Raw genomic sequence first — 11,253 nt, forward strand, 5'->3', positions numbered from 1 at the left:
CCATAGCTCTGCAAAGAACCTGCAAGAAGCCCGGGGAGAACCGTGAGTGAGTCCATGTGGGAAGATGCCGCTGCAGTGAGGCGCCTGCACACATGCAGAATTATGGTGAAAACCCCTGCTCTGGAGCACAGGGGCAATTCCAGCCCAAACGTCAGAGGCTGCCCCTTGTCCAAGGCCAACACACCATCCCAGGGCAGGCGAGAACCTGTATGACCCGGTCAGGGACTGCCAGAGAGGACAAAGTCAGTGATGGAAAGGGCTTTCTGAGCCCCAGGTGCCCCCAGGAACTCTTGGACCAAGGCATGAGCCAGCAGCTACCAGCCCATGTAAGGGAGCCTTTGCAGCCCCTTCCGCTCGCATTTATTTTTGGTCTGTTTTCTTTCTCTCCCTTAGGGTTTTCTCTTTTCCTGGGCATGCTGTCAGGCCCTGGGCTCTTCGCCAGCAGTGCAGTTCAGCATTGCTGGTCACGCCATGCCCCAGCCTGGGAATTTCTGTTCCCAGCTCTGTTGCTCCTGTCTCCTCCAGCCAGAACTGCATGGTGGCAGTTTTCAACAAGCAAACGCAGACAGACATGCCCCCATGCAGCCATCCGTGCTGACGCTCGTTAACTCATTCTAATCAGTAGCATGTTCAGAAAAGAGAAGTGAGGCGGGATCCATGTCTGGCTCATCTCAGAAACTACCAGTATGCCAATGTATCAGGAAAGGAGAGACTGGAGAGTAGCTTAGGATAGCTGCTAGCATTGTCCTCTTACCTGGAATAGCACCTTTTTATCTATGAATGTTCTAGATGCTGCAGTACACAAACTCGAGAGGAGCTCCTTTTTCAGCCACACTGCCTCCGTGCTTCACCTGTTTTCAGTTGCTAAGCTGGAAGGCATAGCCTTGAATTGGGGCCAGCATTTCTTTACCATAAATATCTGCAATAGCAGCCCTCAAAGACAATGATTTTCCTCTGCCACCCTTAGTGTTTTTTTTTAACAATTCAATAATACTGCAAGCCATTAGACTTCAAAGTACTTTAGTGTTTGTGGTTCCCACATCTGCACAGGGAGGACAATGCTGCAAATAGAGGGCACGAGTCTCCTGATGGGAAGGGGAGACACTGGTGCTGGGTGCCAGTCCTTTCCACCTGGTTCAACAAGGCTTTACCACAGCTTCCGGGAGCAGAGTTGAAGGCAAGAGGAGATTTTCAGTTAAGCAGCAGTGCAGGATCACCAGGCTGGCACATCGAGGCCGCTAGGCTGCCTCCCGACCCACCTCACCTCCCAGGGCATCAGGTGAAGGAAGGACAGCAAGCTCACAATTGCCCCTATAAAGGCTCTGTCCCAAGAACACGGGCATGTGAGGTAATTCAATCATTGGTTTTTGTTCTTGCGAGTATGGAAATATTTTAAACTTCGTTTGTGGACTTTTTTCAGCTCTTCCAGAGGTATACCTTAAAAATGTCCAAGCTTCAGACATTTGCCTGTGGGCAAAATACAGAGGAACTTAGAAATAAGATCAGAAGTAGGCAAAGCTGACGTTAACTGATGTCTTTGGAAAACAATGTCAGGCCCTGAGAAACATAAAATTCTGCTTACCAGTGGTTCCCTTCTTGGGGTGGCTGTCTCTGACTGCCTTACCAGACTATTGCTTTTTAACAAGCACTTTTCATTTTAGGAAAGAATACAGCAGTTGTACCTTGCTCACTGGACCATAGCCAGTCTGCGTGATCTCAGTTGCCCTTCTGCTTGTCCTGTGCCTCACCTTATGCAAGACCGAGATGGTTAAACTAGAATTTTTATTTAGACTATTAAAGATTTTTAGCTAAAGAAGAAATATTACTTTACAGAGGAAGATCTGGATGGTGCCTACAAATTCCTGTCCCTATTACTAACTAGCTGGAGGAGGCAAGTCATTTAAAAATTCCTATTTTGGCAGTTAAGGAATTTAAGGAGTAAGAATAAGTTATTTAGGAACTGAAGTCTAAGACAATTATTCAGAAAGCATGATAGACTGCACTCCAAAGTCACTCGTATTGATCAAGTAAATAATGTTCCTTGCAGTTATCATCTTGAATATTTCTGCTAAGTACAGAACTAAGCTGGCTTTCTCCTAATCTTTCTTCCATAGGGAAAAAAAAATGCAAACAAGATAATGAAGATCAGTGTACCCTTTAGGAGAAGTCCAAAGTGCTTCTCTGCACTATTATCAATATTGTCATATCAGATAAATAGTTTTAAATTTTTCCTGTTTGGCACAGGGGGAGCTCTGTTTGTCACCAGAGTTCCTGCAGCCTCTGAGCCAGGGTCAGAAAGTTGCCAAAGCATAATGGACAATAAATCCAGCATAAATAACTGAATCTGGATTTAGATCAAGAGGCGAATTACAAATATTTGAGAAGCTTAAAGAAGACGTTTTGAAACTTGTCTCCATTGCTAAAAATAGATTTTAACATTTTTTAAAGCTTTTTTAGCTTTTAAAACTCCTGGATAGTCAACGTTCATTTATATTCCTGAGGTGGAAACAGTCAGAAGATGACAATGTGGTTTTGCTGTGAAGTAAACGTGCTGAGATCAGCTCATATGTCTGTCCAGAACTGCTGACTTCAGGGTACACTGCTAAGTGTCTGCTTTTCATCTCATGATAGCTCCTGTGTGTTCATGTTGCTGCTGCAAAAAAATACAGCTCTTTTAGCAGTTAAGGCTAGCTTTGTAGTTATGTGAGAGCATTGTATACTTTCCAGCAGGGACGATGCACTGGACACTAATGTTTTGGGTTGAGTAATTAATGGGAACAAGGATTTTCTTCAACTTGAGCTGGAATTTTTATGGTTTTACTACACGTGGTCATGAAGGCTGCTTTCTAGCAAGATCGTATAAACTGGGCAGCAAAAGTGCCTTCAGCTCAAGCCTCTTCTCCAAGGCAGGACATTGCAGTGCATCTGATAATGCTGAGAAGTGGAATAGCAAAAGGATTAGGAAACTTTGAGCCCTGTGAGACATGTACGCATGGTCTCTTGCAAAGAGTCTTCTTATCAGGGAAACACTGGAAAGATTTAGTCATGACTATCAGTGACAGAGTCCATAATTGCTGCTGTGCAAGCAAACAGCACTGGAGTTGATAGAAAGACCCAAGAGTCAGCTCTTCCTTTTGGATTGATATTCTGCCTCCTGCAATATTATCAGACAAGGAAATGATTAGAAAATATTGCATTTGTACAGGTACATGTGCTGTTGCACCTCAGCAGAACGAGAGGCATAGCTGAGAGTGGGGAGGGGGACAGACACTAAACTTGCATTTACTTTATCTAGATTGAAGTCTCAGTTCTGCCACCAACCACCTGTTTGTCTCTCGCTCTCTGTCTCTTGCTGGGTGCACGAGTGAGGCACAGTGCAACCTGCGACGTGGTTGGCGTTTCTAACATAGGACAGACTTTTACTTTCCAGTGTTATGCCTACAAGAGTTTGCATTTCTGCATCAGTATCATTAGTTTGATGAAGCTAGCTGAGATAACAATATCCACACAGAAACCAGGTGTTCTTCATTTCAAGTCCTTGACTCGTGCCTATAAAAGCATTACAGGAGGTCTGATCTGCAGCCTATTCAAGTTAATGAAAGTCTGTGCATTCACCTCTATGGCTTCAGATCAAGCCCAATGAAGTTAATCACAGTAACAATTTGTGGGAAAGAAACAATAAAAAGAAAAGCATAGGACTGTAGGATGCAAAAGAGAACTGTGGCAACAAAGCTTAATCACTCAGAACTGCTTAAAGGCTTTTTTAGTTAAATGATCAAAAGTGTTGATGTAATTATTGTTAATATGATGATAGGAAAATGAGACTTTGTATATAAAAATGATTAGATTAGATTAGATTAGACCACTACACACTGAGTTTTGAATAACTGCATATAATTGACTTTATGGCAATAAACTGACCAAGAGAATGACCAACCTATTGATAACAATGAGGTTGTAAGCAAAGATGTAAAGATGGGACAGCCTTGCTAAGGTGCGGGCTACAGGCACTAGTTTGACTGCTCTGGTCTAAGGCAGTGAGTGGCTCCAGAAGATACAATATTTGGCAAGCAATATATCAGTTAGCGAGTTTTCCTTCCCAGCCCCTGGGTTTGCTCCATGTCACCCCTTGCTCCTGCCTGCCCTCGTGCCAGCACAGACCTTGGTACAGCCTTTCCATGAATCACACGGGGAAGCTGAGCCCGCTTTCAAACATGCACACACAGAGACAAGCAAATAGATTTTGCTGGGTTATTTTTTAACCCAAATCACCCCCTGGTTTCTGGCTGAAAGCACAGGCTTTCAAGCGCTGGTGTTGACACCAGGGCAGGGATAGCACGAGGTGAGGAGAGACAGGATGGCTGGGACGGGCATGGGGCAGGGGCTGGTGGGGCAGCCCTGGGGCACCAGCCAGCCACCAGCATTTCAAGTCAGCTTCTCCTTTGCTAAGGGGTCCAAATAATGGCATGAGTTTTAATAAGGCCAAGTGCAGAGTCCTTCACTTGGGGTATAAAAACCCCAAGCATCGCTATAGGCTCAGGGAAGAGTGGCTGGAGAGCTGCCTGGCAGAGAAGGACCTGGGGGTGTTGGTTGACTACCGGCTTGATATGAGCCAGCAGTGTGCCCAGGTGGCCAAAAAGGCCAATGGGATACTGGTGTGTATCAAGAATAGTGTAACCAGCAGGAATAGGGAAGTGATCCTGCCCCTGTACTCGGCACTGGTGAGGCCGCACCTGGAATATTGGGCCCCTCGCTTTAAGAGAGATATTGAGCTCCTGGAGCGAGTCCAAAGAAGGGCGACTAAACTGGTCAAGGGGCTGGAAAATAAAACTTATGGGAGCAGCTGAGGAGTTGGGGCTGTTTAGCCTGGAGAAGAGGAGGCTGAGGGGAGACCTGATTACAGCCTACAAATACTTGAGAAGGGATGGTGGGGAGGTAGGGGAAGGGCTCTTTACATTAGTGATGGGCGACAGAACAAGAGGAAATGGGTATAAGCTTAGTCAGGGGAGGTACAGGTTGGATGTTAGAAAGTATTTCTTCTCTGAAGGGGTTGTCAGCCACTGGAATAGGCTGCCCAGGGAGGTGGTTGAGTCTCCATCCCTGGATGTGTTTAAGAAAAGGGCGGATGAACTACTTAGGGATATGGTTTAATGAGGGATTAGGGATGGTTGGACTGGATGATCTCTAAGGTCTTTTCCAACCTAGAAATCTATGAAATCTATGAAAAAGCTTTCACGTGATCGAAAGATCACCACAAATACCCATTCTTGGGTTCCAGTTTGTTTGTTTGTTTTAATGCAGTCAAATGGTGTTTTTACAGTAGCCATTTGCTCAAAAAATTATTTAACCTTGTAGGAAGTGACAGTGTTGATTACTCATTCACTGAAATTCAGGAATCTGAATATAAATTCTCCTCGCACTCCCATTCTAGCATGTTAGTATTCCAATTAGGAGAGTGTTTAAGATATTTAAATAATCTCCCATTCAGCTACGTGTATGAGAAAATGCATTCACTCAGTACAGTAGTGCAATTGTGCCTTTCCTCCGAGATGGCAAAAGAGGGTTGTTGGAGCCATTTTGAGAAACAGTAACTGAAAAGCAAAGGCAGTCAGACAGATTGGGCATGAGAAAACACAGAACCAAATAGCAAATGTGTGGAAAAGCCCCTCTACGTTCACGGACAGCAGACAACAAAGCTGACAAAGCAACCTGTGTGAGATAAGAAACTACATCACTCCACCAAAGAGAGAAATATGTCAGTTTGGGTTGACTCTTGACTGGCCAAGAAAACAGAGCGCGTGAGTGGGCTGATGCTCTCCTGACTTCCACTGATGCAAATCAGGAGCAACTATGCTCAAGCAACTCATTTCAGCATAGGTACACTAAAGTAAAAATTATTAGAGTGAAAAAAGGTCTAGGCCCAAAAGAATAGGTGCAGAACCTGACAGTCAGCCCTTATAATTCCTAATTGCCAGAACGCTTTTGTGGCGCTGACCTGAAAAAAACATCAAGTCCCAGTGACAATTATTCACAGCACGGATGCTGGGACATTTACATTAAAGATCATCAGCAGAGGAGGTACATGTTTAACCAGAGGGAACAAAAAGAAATTTTTACAGTTCTTTATGTCTATTTGTTCTATAAATATTGAGGCAGGATTCCTTTTTGCCCAGTCTGCGGATCCAATTAATTTGTTTTTCAGTTTCATTTTTGTGACTGTAAGTTCAGAGGTAACTTTGGGTTGCAATACACAGCTGCTAAAAATAGACCACAATAACATAATACATACAACGGCGCTTAACCACCGCATTCCCCTGTACCCCAGCTCTTTGAAGTCCCTATACTTAGGCAGATTCGTGTATTTGGAGGCATGTAAACCTGCTGTGGTTGTCAATACCATGTCCAGAGTAACACGGGGAAGGTGACAAGTTGAAAACAGCATATCCAGGAGGCCTCCTGAGCTGCTCAACAGGCATATGGTTGAACGCTGCCCTGTCCCATAGGGATGGGTGGGGAAATGTTTTCTCTTGGGAAAGCTAGGATTTCAGCCTTTTCAGTGTTGCATGGCATTGATTTCAATTGCAAACAGCTATTAAAATAATCTCTAAAATCAAGAGAGAAAAGAAAGAAAAAGGTGCGATGGGAATCAGAACGATGCCATTTTGATGGACTTTTTCTTGCAAAGTCACAAGTCTAGAAATAAATCTTATGAAGCAAAGTAAAAAATCTTCCCTTTCCAGTAGTGGGCAGCAGCGATTTTTAGCCTTAAATTTTTCAGACCATCAGGTATAAAACAGCTCTGAAAAGGAGCTGTTAACTCAATGATGTTGGAAGTAACCTCACCTCAGCTCTCGAAACTGAGGCTCTGCTATACAGGGTTTGGCCCACCTTGCTGGGCAAGAGGAAGAGGAGCTCCAAGCAAGGTCTTCAATGGCTGCCCTAAGCAGAGGACAGTGCATCAGTGCCCTGAGGAGCAGCTCAGAGAGCAGCCTGGGACCTTTCCAGCTCGGCTGGCAGTGGCAGTGGGCAATGTTTTGCCCACTCCCTGCTGCTCTCCTCTGGGTAACTGAGCTGAAGAGGTGGCCTGGCTGGGGCAGGAGAGCAGCCACTAAGGGTGTTGGGCCAAGAGGGACAGGAGAGCTGCAAGAGGTGGGAATAAGGCTGCCACTTATCTCTCTCTTCATCTCGGCTCCAGTCGTGGCTCTGTCAGTGCTTCAGTGATCCACAGGATCTCAGAGCAGCTGCTGACAGGTGGATGGAGATCCCTCAGATACGGGAAAATACAGCCTTACCTAGATATGATGTATCTGACATCATATCCCATTTCTCCTAGACATTCCTGTCTGTGTCTCCAGCGACTGTCACCTAAGCCATTCCTGCCATATCACTTCCTGCATGCCGGGGGTATTTGTGTGAGGCGTGTTTGTAAGACCACATTGTGTGATGTGTTTGTGCTCTGGATTAGTTTAATGGAACTGCAGTATAACCTGCAAGACAGTTTCCCAGCTGGTAAATTGTGTTTGAACAGTGAAAAACAAATACACTTTCTTCTTGCTCCTGTCTTTTTAAGTCTGGTTGCTTAGCATTGTTCCTATCTTGTGTCCACTTAGCAGTGGTTCAGCAAGATTGCCAAACAAACTGCCCAAAATCAATTTAACAGAGATCAGGAAAAAAAAATCCAAATGAGATACAACAGTCACTGATGGGATACACAGACATATCAATTTGGCAGCTAGTCAAACTCCTCAGAGCCATCAGTTGTGCTCATTAAATGTCAGAGCTGTGAATTTGCCCCGGACATTATCAGCAAAGGCTTGAACGTGGCCCAGCTTGGTTGAAAGAGATTTTCTCCCCCAAATTTCAGGTAAATAAATGAATGAGAAGAGATGTCATTAGCAATTCCATACCCCAGTTTTAGCTCCAGAACCAGACTTCTTTGCCACAAAGCCAGGTTGTAAATAAATCTTTTTCCTAGGTATTTACAGGTACTTCTCAAGCAGAGGCTTCCAAACCCTACAGATTTGAACTTAAATGCCAGTAAAACTGGTACCAAGTTTTGATTTGATAATGTTCCTTTATACAGAAATGTAAGCATTTACATTTGCCTCCAATCTTTATCCCTACACTGCAAAAGCGACAGGGCTTCTGAGTGGGTTTGGTGGGGTTTTTTGACGTGGAAGATTCGAGAAGCAGCAAACTTTCTGTAAACACTCGAACTTGGAAAGAAAGATGCTGCCATTACTGGATTTTGTTTTCTTTAATATCACAGCAGCTCATGTATTACATGACAACTGCCAGGAGGTGACATAAAATTGAAGATGACTAGGGTAAGGCAGAGAAAACCAAATTCTTCCAGAGGTCAGCAAAGAAAGGGCAACAGCTCCCATCCCTGCTAGCGCTGCTGAGCAGTGCAGGAGAGCGCATGGCCAGCACCAAAGAGCTCCCCAGCCCTGTTGAGTCTCCCTGCTCTGCACATCAGGAGGTTCTTGCTGCTTTGGGTTCAAAAAGCATAAATTAGAAGACCCAGTGGCTTTCTCATTTGTGTAAGCTTTGCGAAACTTTTGGGACAAGAGTTTATACTGAGCAGACATCAGGAAGGTCGTCTTTTTTGCACCTGAGAAGTGCCTCAACATTGACAGGATTTAAGCCAAGTATTATTCAGATAACTGCAGAAATCAGTGAGGTCTCTCACCGACAAACTGGTTACCCAATGTGGCCTAGGTTGTGAAACACACACTTGGCTAAGAGCTTTGCCTCACTAAGGACCTTGGGATTTGACCTTTAATTTTGAACGTGTGACTGTATAAACAAGCCATCACAATTTGTCTGCACTGCGCTCGTCACAAAAACCATTCACACAGAAAGGACCTGGAGGTAAGTAGCAGACAGAGGCCATTCTTATAACACCCAAGCCTGGTGATTTTGCTGAGGGCAAGACACCTCCTTGCCTTGCCAGAAAGGTGGAGAGCTGCCCAGCTTTGTAGCCACGGCCCTAAGTGCTCTGCAGGTCCCTCCGTAGGAGAGCCTTTGCCTGGGATCTTCCTATAGCTGAGCAGTTGGAAAAATGTTCAAGAACCAAGCATTCCCCTGTTTAAGAAAGAGATACGACTGCTTCTGGAGTGCAGTATTACTGTTGCGTTAGGTAAGAGTCACCATCAGTGTTCTGACTAGCACTGCCTGCTTATATCACGTTTCAAAACACGAAAACAAATCTGTGGCCTTTGCTCACAGCAGAAATGTCGTGTGGATCTGAATGGAGACGGGGAGACTGGCTGCGGGAGGGACCTGCAGAGCAGCTAAACCACCCGGTACTGAACGAGTAAATCAGGAGGTTTCTTAAGAGTGAAACGTCTATGTGCGTTTCTCTAGCACTGGACCCCACAGGGATCACTATCCTTCCTTCCACTGCTCAAACACGGCAGCACCTTCAGGAGGAAGTGAAGGCATTTGTCAAGTGAATGCTAAGTACCATTTGTAATGTATATGAGACCGCTAGCTCAGATATTATTTGCCAGAAAGGAGAGTATTGATTCTCCACCTCTAGCACGCTAATCTCAGGAAAGAGTTACATTTGTACCTGCACCCTCAACATCTGCAGCTATTTGCACCTTGTTGTTGAGTCAGCAGTTGGCCTGAAAAAGGAACCCTGACCTCCTCACCTGCAGAGGAAAGTCCAACGGTATCTTCGGAAGGTTTTGGGGTTGTTTACTAAAAAGCAGAAGTGCAGAAACTCACATAGGGAGGCAGCCTGGGAATACGAGCCAAAAAAGATGTTGTAACATGGTGGAGGCCTCCGACTACCAATAAGAGAGTGCAGGTCTCGACTCATAACTTTGCAATGTCCCTCAGCCATTTGAAACCCCAACCAAAGGATGTCTCCTTTGTGTACATGAACTGAATCTTGCTGAATCTACGATTCAGTGCCATAGCTGCACTGCTTCCTGCAATCCCTCTCATGCTGAAGAAAATGACTTGCCTATTATCTTTACTGTTAAAGCCTGGATTTCCTGTTCAGGGGAAGTCCTCATGTAAAAAAGCAGAGAAAATTCTTTAAAGGAGGAGGAGAATGTGCTCAGATTGTGAAGCAGCTGATCTAAAGGTGGCAAGGCCCTTAGGGAACTCTGGGCCACAATAGTCGACATTTGAAGCAGGAAATGATGGTTTATTTAACTAACTGAACTGAAAACTGCCAGGGAATTTACACAAGGGGAACAGAATTAGTAAGAGCAGCACTTAGCTAAGACAGACATGAAGGCTAAAACTCCTACGATCGTGGGAAATACCAACAGATATTTGACATCTGTAAATGGAAGTGGCCTCTGCTTTGTGATTCACCTAAAGACAGATCAGGTGGACAAGGGATCTCCTGGAGGGTGTTCCTGCTTGCTTATCAGCATGGCTTCTTGCAGTGCCTGCTGCTTCTCTGCACAGTTTTTCTTCTAGCCACAGACCTACCTTGAAGTTTCTGAGATATAATAGCACAATTCCACAACTAGGCTACCCTGCTCCTAAACATGCATGGATTTTTTTCAAACGCTTCAGTAAAAATACTTTTCAACACATTTGCTAGTTAAAAAGGACATTTCTGATCAAATAATGGTGGTTTTTCATAGGTTTTCTTCACTCTTCATAGCCATATGCAGAAAACACTAGGATTTTTCACTTTCTGTGGCAGTGAATGATACCCAGGAGTTTGACTTTGTTAAAGGATTTGGCTACAGACGCCAAGCTGAGAGGAGAAAACCTTTCTAAGTCAGACAACTTTAGTAACAGCAAAGGAAATGCAGAGAATGGCACAGCATAAAAGCATTCATTATTCATCAGTTGATACCCAGGGGAAAAAAATCTGTGAGCAGTTTTTGGGTTTCACAGACCAAATCTGACTTTGCCAGGGCCTGGATGGTCTGAAGGCAGAGATCTCAGAGGTGAAGTGTTTGATCTATGATCTTCCCAATCTTTGCCCAACAAGGACATTTCCCAGGGCCCAGGTTTCTCTCCTGCCTGTAGCTCTCCCTCCTCTCTCCTCTGCTGAAGGCCAAGGAGTCAGTGTTTCGGGACTGGAATCCATTGTCCCAGCTGCACTTGGGCCCATTTAACAGAGAAAACGGCAGGTAGCCGTCCTTCTGCAGAGCAGTGACCTTAACCTCCTTCTCCAGCCTGCTGGGAGAGCAGAGTTCAATGAACAACAGTCTGGCTGCACTGCTGAAAGCCGTGGCCTTAGGGGAACTAACTTGTTGTTGTTGTTAGGTTTGC

The sequence above is a fragment of the Tauraco erythrolophus genome, chromosome 6 (assembly GCF_009769465.1).
Source record: "Tauraco erythrolophus isolate bTauEry1 chromosome 6, bTauEry1.pri, whole genome shotgun sequence".
Lineage (NCBI taxonomy): Eukaryota > Metazoa > Chordata > Aves > Musophagiformes > Musophagidae > Tauraco > Tauraco erythrolophus.